Here is an 8,332-nt window from a genome sequence, read left to right as displayed (position 1 = left end):
GACAGCTCTGTGTAGCTGCGCTGTCCATCGCTCTATGTCTGTAATTGTAGTAGCGTATGTGGTACTGTTTCGTGCTTCTTCGTGTTCGTCTTCGTGATCGCTTTCGCGCTCGCTCCCTTGTATCTGTCTGAAAGTGTCCCATTCTACCATTGTGAGTTTTCTGCCCCGTTTCTTTGTTGGTCCCGTATTGAGTGTCGTAGCAATAATAAAGTGATCGCTGCCCAGGTCCTTCTGCGTGTTGACCCACTTAGGGTCCGATGCGTTCTTTGTGAAAGTGAGGTCCGGTGTCGTGTCTATGCTCACGCTGTTACCCGTGCGCGTGGGCTGTTGGGGATCGGTGACAAGGGTTAGTCCAACGTGCTGCGCGTCCGCCCAAAGGCTCCGTCCTTTGACGGAGCCCCTTCGGTAGCCCCATGCGGGGTGCGGCGCGTTAAAGTCCCCAACGACCACCACCGTGTTTCTCTTGGCAATATCTAGTGTTTTGCGAAGCAGGGGCCCGAACCGCTGTCGCTGTTTTGGAGAGCTGTATAGATTTAGGACAAAGAGGCTGCCTTCCTTTTTACTTGATGGTATTATTGCTAAGAGGACGTGCTCAACGTTTGTTACCGTGGTTTCGTGCTGTATCACCGCTAAGTTTCTCCTTACCAGGGTTACAACTAGCGTTTCGCTTTTGCCTCCGTCAGAGGCTGCGGCATATGATTTGTACCCTGTTAATTTTGCGAGTCCCATCGTCTCCTGCAAGGCGATGACATCTGGCGCCTCCTCCTTTTTATCGTTACTCTAAGAATTTTGGAGGAACTGCTGAAGGTTTCCCCGTTTCCGGCGAAACCCGCGGCAGTTCCACTGCCAAATTGGGTACTCTGCATTTTTGCTGTTCGGGGCCATATCTAGTTGCTATGTGCTGGTCCTCCTGTGGCCTTGCTGTTGTCACTGCTACTCTCCGCGGCAACGGGCCTTTGGTAAGGTTTTGTGCTCTTAATTGGTCCCGCCGCTGCGGGACGGCTCTCCGCGAGTGTACTTTCGATGCCTGTAGTTCTAAGTTCAATTCTGTCCATGCGCTGTCCGAGTAGCTCTATCTTTGAGTTAAGTGCATCGAATTGCGCTTTTACGAGCTCCGTTAGACTTTCGAGTAGTTCGTCTCTTGGTTGCGGGTTTTCCTCGGCTTTCCGCTTTTGCGGCGGTGCCGTCACCACCGGGCCTTCCGCAGCAACCGAGGCTATTTGCGCATGTGGGAGGGAAGGCGGTGTTGGTGTCCTCCCGCTGGTAATTGACGGTGTGCGGCTCCTGCCTTTTACTTTCTCTGTCTTTAATTGAGCGATTTCTGCTTTAAGATTCCTGTTCTCTCGTAACACCTGATTCAACACGGACTGAATTTGGGCTAGCTGTAGTTCTAGGGCGGATCTGCCACTGTCCTTATGTTGAGGCTTAGGGAGCAGGGAGACCCTATCTGCCCAGCTCACCTGTTGTTGTTGGTCTGGCTGCGGGCCTGGTCCCGGCTGCTGTTGTTGGTGGTTCTGCCGTGGCTGTGGTGGCGGCAGTCGCTTTTCCGAAGTTTGTCGGACTCTTGGGGTCGACCTAGATCTTGACCGGGAACGGCCTGCTCTGGGTCGGGAGCGGGAGCGGGAGCGGTGGTTGGTGTCTATGGGCGGGAAATCACCTGGTTGAGGGAGTGATTGCTGTGCCATGCGTTGTTCCCAGAGGCGTTTCCGGATGACGTATGGCGTTTTGTATTTGGCCGTGCACCCTTTGTCCGCCGTGGGGTGGGGTCCACCGCACAGCGTGCACTTGGGGGTGCACTGATGGTCTTGTTCAGGATTGCGGGCGCCGCAGCCCCTGCAGATCTTGTTGTTGGGGAATGGACAAACGTCCATGCGGTGCCCGAGACGGCCACAGTGGTAACATATGTCGATTTGCTTTCGGTACAAGCAGCAGGGGATCAGTGTTCCGCCGTATCGGACCAAGTGCGGAACACTGGGTCCGTCGAAGGCGATTACGATGGTCGTGGTGGAACCGATGCGCTTGGCGGCCAGGGCTAATGGATTGCGGGCATTTATGATGTTCGCGTCGATTTCCTGGGCGCTATCGGTGAGGGGAATACCTCGGATAACTCCCTTGGTAGTGTTGTCCGGGGCTGCCTCGTATGCGTTGACTTCGTGGGTGACACCATTGACGTGGATAGATTTCATGCGCACGTACCTGTCAGCATTGTGCGGTCGGGGCGTGCTGATCACGACGATGTTTTGTTGAACGTTCGGGCAGATCGTGTCGTCTTGACTTTCTTCCGGGCTAAGTTGTGTTGCTTGGAAAATAGCTGCAGTCACTGTGGGGCTGCCGACTTTGGGGATATTTAGCGCCCCTTTAGGTCTCACAATGATCTTAATTTCGTTCTTGGGTAATTGGGGATACGTCCGGCCTTGAGGGCTTGAGATTTAACGTTCTTCCTGGTTTTTGAGCGAGAGCGGGAGTCTTGCGATTGGGGCGGGTCGTCGTGAGATGAGTTTTGGCCAGGTTTCTTGTCGGGACGGCGGGAACGGGCGGTGCGCCAGCCCATTTCGGCGGTCACCTCTTCTGGTGTGATGTCCTCACCGATTACTTGAACTTCCATTTTCCGCTGGTTGAGTTAGGATCCTGCACGTCGATGAGGAGCGCGCGCAGAAACGCGCCACTTGGCCGTACACAGTACCGAGAAAATCCAGACCTGACGAGGTTCTCGGAGTTTTCAAGCTTCTCGGCCATCATGTGACAAAGGTTTCACGAGTGACGTAGTAGCTCTTTCCGATCCGGAAATGTCTGATTCCCGGCCTAGTTTCTTGTGTGCTGTGCTGCGACCAGCGGGGCTGCCAGAGATTTCGTCCGTGACAACGTATTCGAGTGTACCAAGGCTTCCAGTGTTTAGAAAGTCCAACGTACATCGGCAACAAGCGATTTCTTCAAAAAATCCCAAGGAATTCATGTGATGCGTTTAGTGTTCGGTTTGGCAAATTACTTCTTCTGCCACATCGTGTTGAATCTTCACAGACCCCTTTATTTCCGTGTTTGTGTTTGTGTGGTTCTGCAGTGCCCGTGTCAACATCTATCTCGGATTACATCTTTCAAGTCCGATATTTTCATCGTAAGTGCGCTGCAACCTACTCCCTTGCAGCAATTGACAGTTCCGTTCCTGATTACGTCTAAAATTAGGCAGTGTCTATTTCCTAGCAGCCGGGAGAATAATTTCCCCGAAATTCTATCGGCAGTCGCCTGCCATTAGCTGTCTACAATCATGTGATAGCTGCAGGTGACTTTCTTATTCTCTCAGCGTTTTGTGAACACGCGTTTCATGGACACTTTTTCATTGATACACGTTTTCTAGACACGTTTCGTCGACACTAACGTTTCACCGTTACTCGTTACGCGAAATACACGCTGTATGGACATTTCGTCGTGCGTGTGTCTCTGAGGCGCGTGCTCACCGACCCAGCCCATCCGTTCACGTCGCTTCGTGGCGAGAGTATGTGGCGGCTCATTAAAAAAAATGTTCACGCTACCTGTGATACCCGTATATATCACCTCGCGCACATAGTCTGGGGCGGCTCATTACAAAAAAAAAAGAAAAAAGAAAAGAAGATTTTTATAGAGGAAAGCTAACCTGAGCTGTCGATGACACATCGTTCGATGAAGTGATTATATCGCCAATGAGTGACGACTGCCGGCACGATTTCGGGTAAATAATTCTGCCGGCTGCTGAGAGAATAGACACTACCTAAGAATCACCCCGGTTCTCGTTCGCTCAGTAATCTCCTCAGTTGTGTAACAGCTTCGTTGTACATCTTCACATATCACAGATCGCTTGCACGTCTGTACTTGTTTATGGAATAGGCTGTCTAATAAACTTATAAAAGATTTGAAAACAATCCGTTGTGTCTGTTTACCTGCCTTTTTGCAACCACCTGGGCGCGTACATTTTTTACAGGTTTCCTTGAGGTGGGTACACAAAGAGGTGTTATGGTACATCATTGAATGAAGTGTATATATGTTCCATATGAGCGGGGTGGGTGTAAAAAACGGTGTAATAGTAAACCCTGTTGGCGGGTGTATCTCCGTTCCCTATGAGTGGGGTGGGTGTAAACAACGGTGTAATAGCAAACCCGGTCGGTGGGTGTAGAGAAGGGAATACTTATACACCTTAAATTGGGGTGTACCTGCACACCGAAACGACAGTGAGGGTGTAAGAAAGGAGTAGTGACACACCCTAGTATGGGGTGTATCTGTGCACCCCCGAATGCTAAAGGTGTATATAAGGGTGCACATATGCACCCCTAAAGAGGGTGTATATATGCACCTCGTTTAGAGGTGTACCTGTACACCTTTATGGGTGTAGTATATGTGGCAGCACTTACACCCCCTGTGGGTGTACCCACTACACCCTTTTTTTTTTAGTGTGTATAGGTACACGCTTTGCGATCCCGGCTAGAGGTCTGCGCGGGACCATATTTAGGAGTCCGGCCCAGCCCGGGCTACTGTCTCTTGGGCCCGGGCTCGCCTGCGGCCTTCACCTTTAGAAAAAAAGGGGTGTAAATAGTCCTCCTGAGGGGAGGAACGGTCTTGTAACCTATGTTCCTTCAGAAAGGGAGAAACTTTCGTCCCTGAAGCAGGGGTGCAAATAGTTCCTCCGTCGCCTGCTTCTTATTATAATGGCCCTGAAACGAGCAAATCGAGCTCAATAAGGCTTAACGAGGACGCTGCATCTCTTGTACGGGACGAGAGGAGCAGCAAATAAAAGCGGAACACGAACTTTCCGCGAACTGTGTTTATTTCCGAAGCCAGATTAACCCCGCAGGTACAGGAACTTGCGTTTCGAAGGCTGTTACTCAGCCTTCTCGTCATCAGCACTGCGATGTTAAACGAAGACAACCGACACCCAGTTGCTTCGCGCACTTTACGTCTTACCTTTGCTATTCCTCGAGTCACGTAATTCCTTCATCAACCGCACATCACGGAGGCATGGCGAACCAATCCGCGAAACCAAAAGCCGCCCTCAAAAGAATAAAATCGAAGCCGCTGGTTATCGCGTAGCGTGAAAAAATGTTAAATCGCTTGCCACCAGATGGCAGGGTCAAGCAGAGTAATTGCAAGTAGCTAGGCTAGGTGGCGCTAAGTACCGCCCAAGCCATGTTCTACATAAAATATTTCTATTTACTCAGGCCATTATTGCGCTTCGGGGTCCTCTACAATACACACCTGTCGACACATTACGCATACTACAAGCATCAGCTGAACATACATTGAGCGCATACACGGCACATACAAACATCAATGCAACGGTACACTAACCCGAAGACTACACCCGAGTTTGCGTTTCCGTCTTTTATACTGGTCGTTTTGAACGTACGGAATTTCTCGGTGACTGCCTAAGCAATAAAATATATTCCCAGCACTTTGATTTTTTTTTCCAGTAATGTCATACCACTGGGAGTATTTTATTTAAATGGTTCAGGCGATGAATCTCTTATTAAAAAGTAAACGCTCGATCATACCGCAATTATGTGAAAGCCAATAAATCAAGCCGCTCCAATGCGGTTCGAAGTCATCAGTTTGCTTCCCCGCACGGCACGTCGTAGCCTGTATTTCTATAGTAGTGTTTGTTTTTCTATTTGTGCTGTTCGCGCACGGCTCCAATTGCCGTCTTGAATTAATCTCTGTAGAGCGGATAACCACTCAGCTGGAAGTGATGCTTCACGCGCAGAGAAATCGCTTTTCGATCAACTTGAATGCAGTCAAAACCGCGACATGCGGCAGATGTTAAGTGTACGGAGCTACGCCGTGGCGAGCTCGAAAACGTTTAGCGTTCATCCTAGCGCGCCACTTGGAGGCAATTTCTCCAGAAACCATAGTATATTAAAAAAAGCAAAATCAAGCGTAACTTTTTTTTTTTTCGATTTTACCTACTATTTTTTTTAATGCTAAAATTCCACACAGTTAATATACGTAGTTTCCGTCATACTTTTGTACTGTTCAGTACTTTCCCCAGAGCGCAATCGCTCTCGAAAAATAGACAACCGACAGTCACATTGGCCACTGTACGATAGGAGCTTACTGTTCAGACCAGCGTTCCAACATGACTAACCGCACGTCGATCGGTTAGTCATCAAGTGGTCCTAAACCCTTTAATGTAAAGCGCAATGTCAACCTGCTATACCCCGCCCATCCGATCACGGCCCGACCTGCGCCATCAATGCCCGACAGTTTACGTTATCTCATCTTGTTGTCACATCACTGATACGCGAACACACGGTCACATCGGCGATAATTCCAGTCTTCTGTTCACAACGCACAACACTGCCAAAACGATGTTGCTGCTATGTTGCTGATACGCAGAGATATAGAACCACGTTAAATGCCGGTGGGCACCCGGCACCGGAAAGCACGGAAGGCACTCAGGCTGCCGGCAGCAAAACCTGCCTGTCTTGGACGCAGTTCCTGCGATTTCCATAACGTCTAAAACGTTGACACAATTCCGCGTGGTTCCGCTACTGTAGTTCTGCGTGGGCACCCTACACAGTAAACTTTTTTACACCCTTAAGGGTGTTTTTGAGTGTCTATAACTCACACCCCTACACCCTCACAAAAAGGTGCACAGTAAACTTTCTACACCCTTAAGGGTGGTTTTGAGTGTCTATAACTCACACCCCTACACCCTCACAAAAAGGTGTGTTGGACTCTTGGGCACCTTTTTGAGGCGTCTTCTTGTCACCATTACACCCTTGCACCCTCAGAAACACGAGTAAGGGTGTAAGGGTGTCACATGCACATTACAGGCACCACATATGCATGCACTGAGAAAAAAAGTCACATTAACTTGGCTGTATACAGCCAAGTTAGTCTGGCTTTTTTTTCAGTGCATGTGCGCTGCTTATGATGTGCATGGGCTGTATACAGCCAAGTTAATCTGACTACATGTTCATACCTTTAGAGACATTCCATAACATCCAATGTCTGGCCGTATGATGTTTATGTTACTTGTAACGTTTACAGTGCCACAATACTAAAACATGCTTGTGCTGTTGCAAACCTTCGAAAACACTACATGTATTCTTGCTTAACTAAGTGGTTGCCTCATGCATGCATCCACTAATGAATAAAGACAAAAAAGGTGTATATGAAAGTTGAATACTCTTTTAATTTGTGCGTCTTGCATATACAACCTTTCAGTATGTTAAAACTCCCAGCGTCGACTGTTTGTAGCTTATCACGCGTAGCTTCCTCGGCGTATACAAGCACGAGCTCATTCAATGTCAATGCTCCCTAAAGAGCATGGTGTGCGCGCTCGCGCCAGAGGGACAATATAGGGTGGATGATTTTAATGCGTACAGATGTAAAAAGGATGACCAGTATACACGAGTAACATCTTCACTTTATGTGTATCGGGCTCAACGGGCATCAGATCGCATGATAATTAATAACCTGTAGACTAATTATCTTAAACTTTCGGGGTTTCATTTAACAATTTTATGCATTTTGTATTTATTGCAGCGTTGAGAGCAATTAAAGTTAGAGACTAACCTAATCTGAAGATTTTGAATGAATGCAAAGTGCTTTGCAATATCAAGAGATCAGTTTCCGCGTTTTTGACACGCAATTCCGAAGCTATAAACTAAAACGCCACAAGCCCTCTAGATTGTGCATAAAATGTGACATACACTTTTCTGGTACCCTGTTACTCTCTCGGCAGTATGTCATCGGCATATCCACCAAAGATGCGCTGGCCAGTTAAATACGAAGAAACCGAAACGACTATGTCACCCCTCATAGGCATCATTGAGGACAGAGCTCCCTTGCTGTGTATTTACTTTTAGAATCGCGCGACAAAATCAGAAAACTGATCTATTAATATATCAAAACTCTTGCCTTTATGCAAATTGTTTAAATTGATTTTGGCTCTGACATTGACTGCCGTTAAAACCTGCAGCTGCAATATGACCTACGAAAGTGTTAAATTAATTCGCACGTTTAGGTTAATTAGCCCACTGATCAAGACTGTAATCCTCTAATACAATGTCTGCCGAGCGCGATACCCGAGCAGCTTGGAGTATACCAGGTATTTCAGCGAAAACTGAAAAAATTCCTAAAATGTGTGTATTCGAAGTATAAAGATCATATTCTCGGGACTGCATTACTCGTGGTGGCGGACGTCAGAAATGCGCGATACCTAACAAATTAGGTTGTTAATTATTAAAAAAAACGAATTAACATTTTCATTAGTAAAAAGACATATGGTTCCAATCAGAAACTTGCTGAGCGTCATCAAAAAGCACAAAATTCGTAATTTTCAGAAAGGCTTTGAACGCGTGAA

At 47.8% G+C, this 8,332-nt stretch overlaps 1 pseudogene; it reads right to left on the bottom strand.

Moving 5' to 3' along the window:
• Nucleotides 1-887: 887 nt before the first annotated feature.
• LOC121836450 lies at nt 888-2,605 on the bottom strand (annotated as a pseudogene).
• Between the last annotated feature and the right edge of the window lie 5,727 nt (nt 2,606-8,332).

Source organism: Ixodes scapularis, unplaced genomic scaffold, assembly GCF_016920785.2.
Source record: "Ixodes scapularis isolate PalLabHiFi unplaced genomic scaffold, ASM1692078v2 PGA_scaffold2__306_contigs__length_199485367, whole genome shotgun sequence".
Classification (NCBI taxonomy): domain Eukaryota; kingdom Metazoa; phylum Arthropoda; class Arachnida; order Ixodida; family Ixodidae; genus Ixodes; species Ixodes scapularis.
The sequence above is the reverse complement of the archived record's forward strand: the minus strand, read 5'-3'. Positions and strand labels throughout refer to the sequence as shown.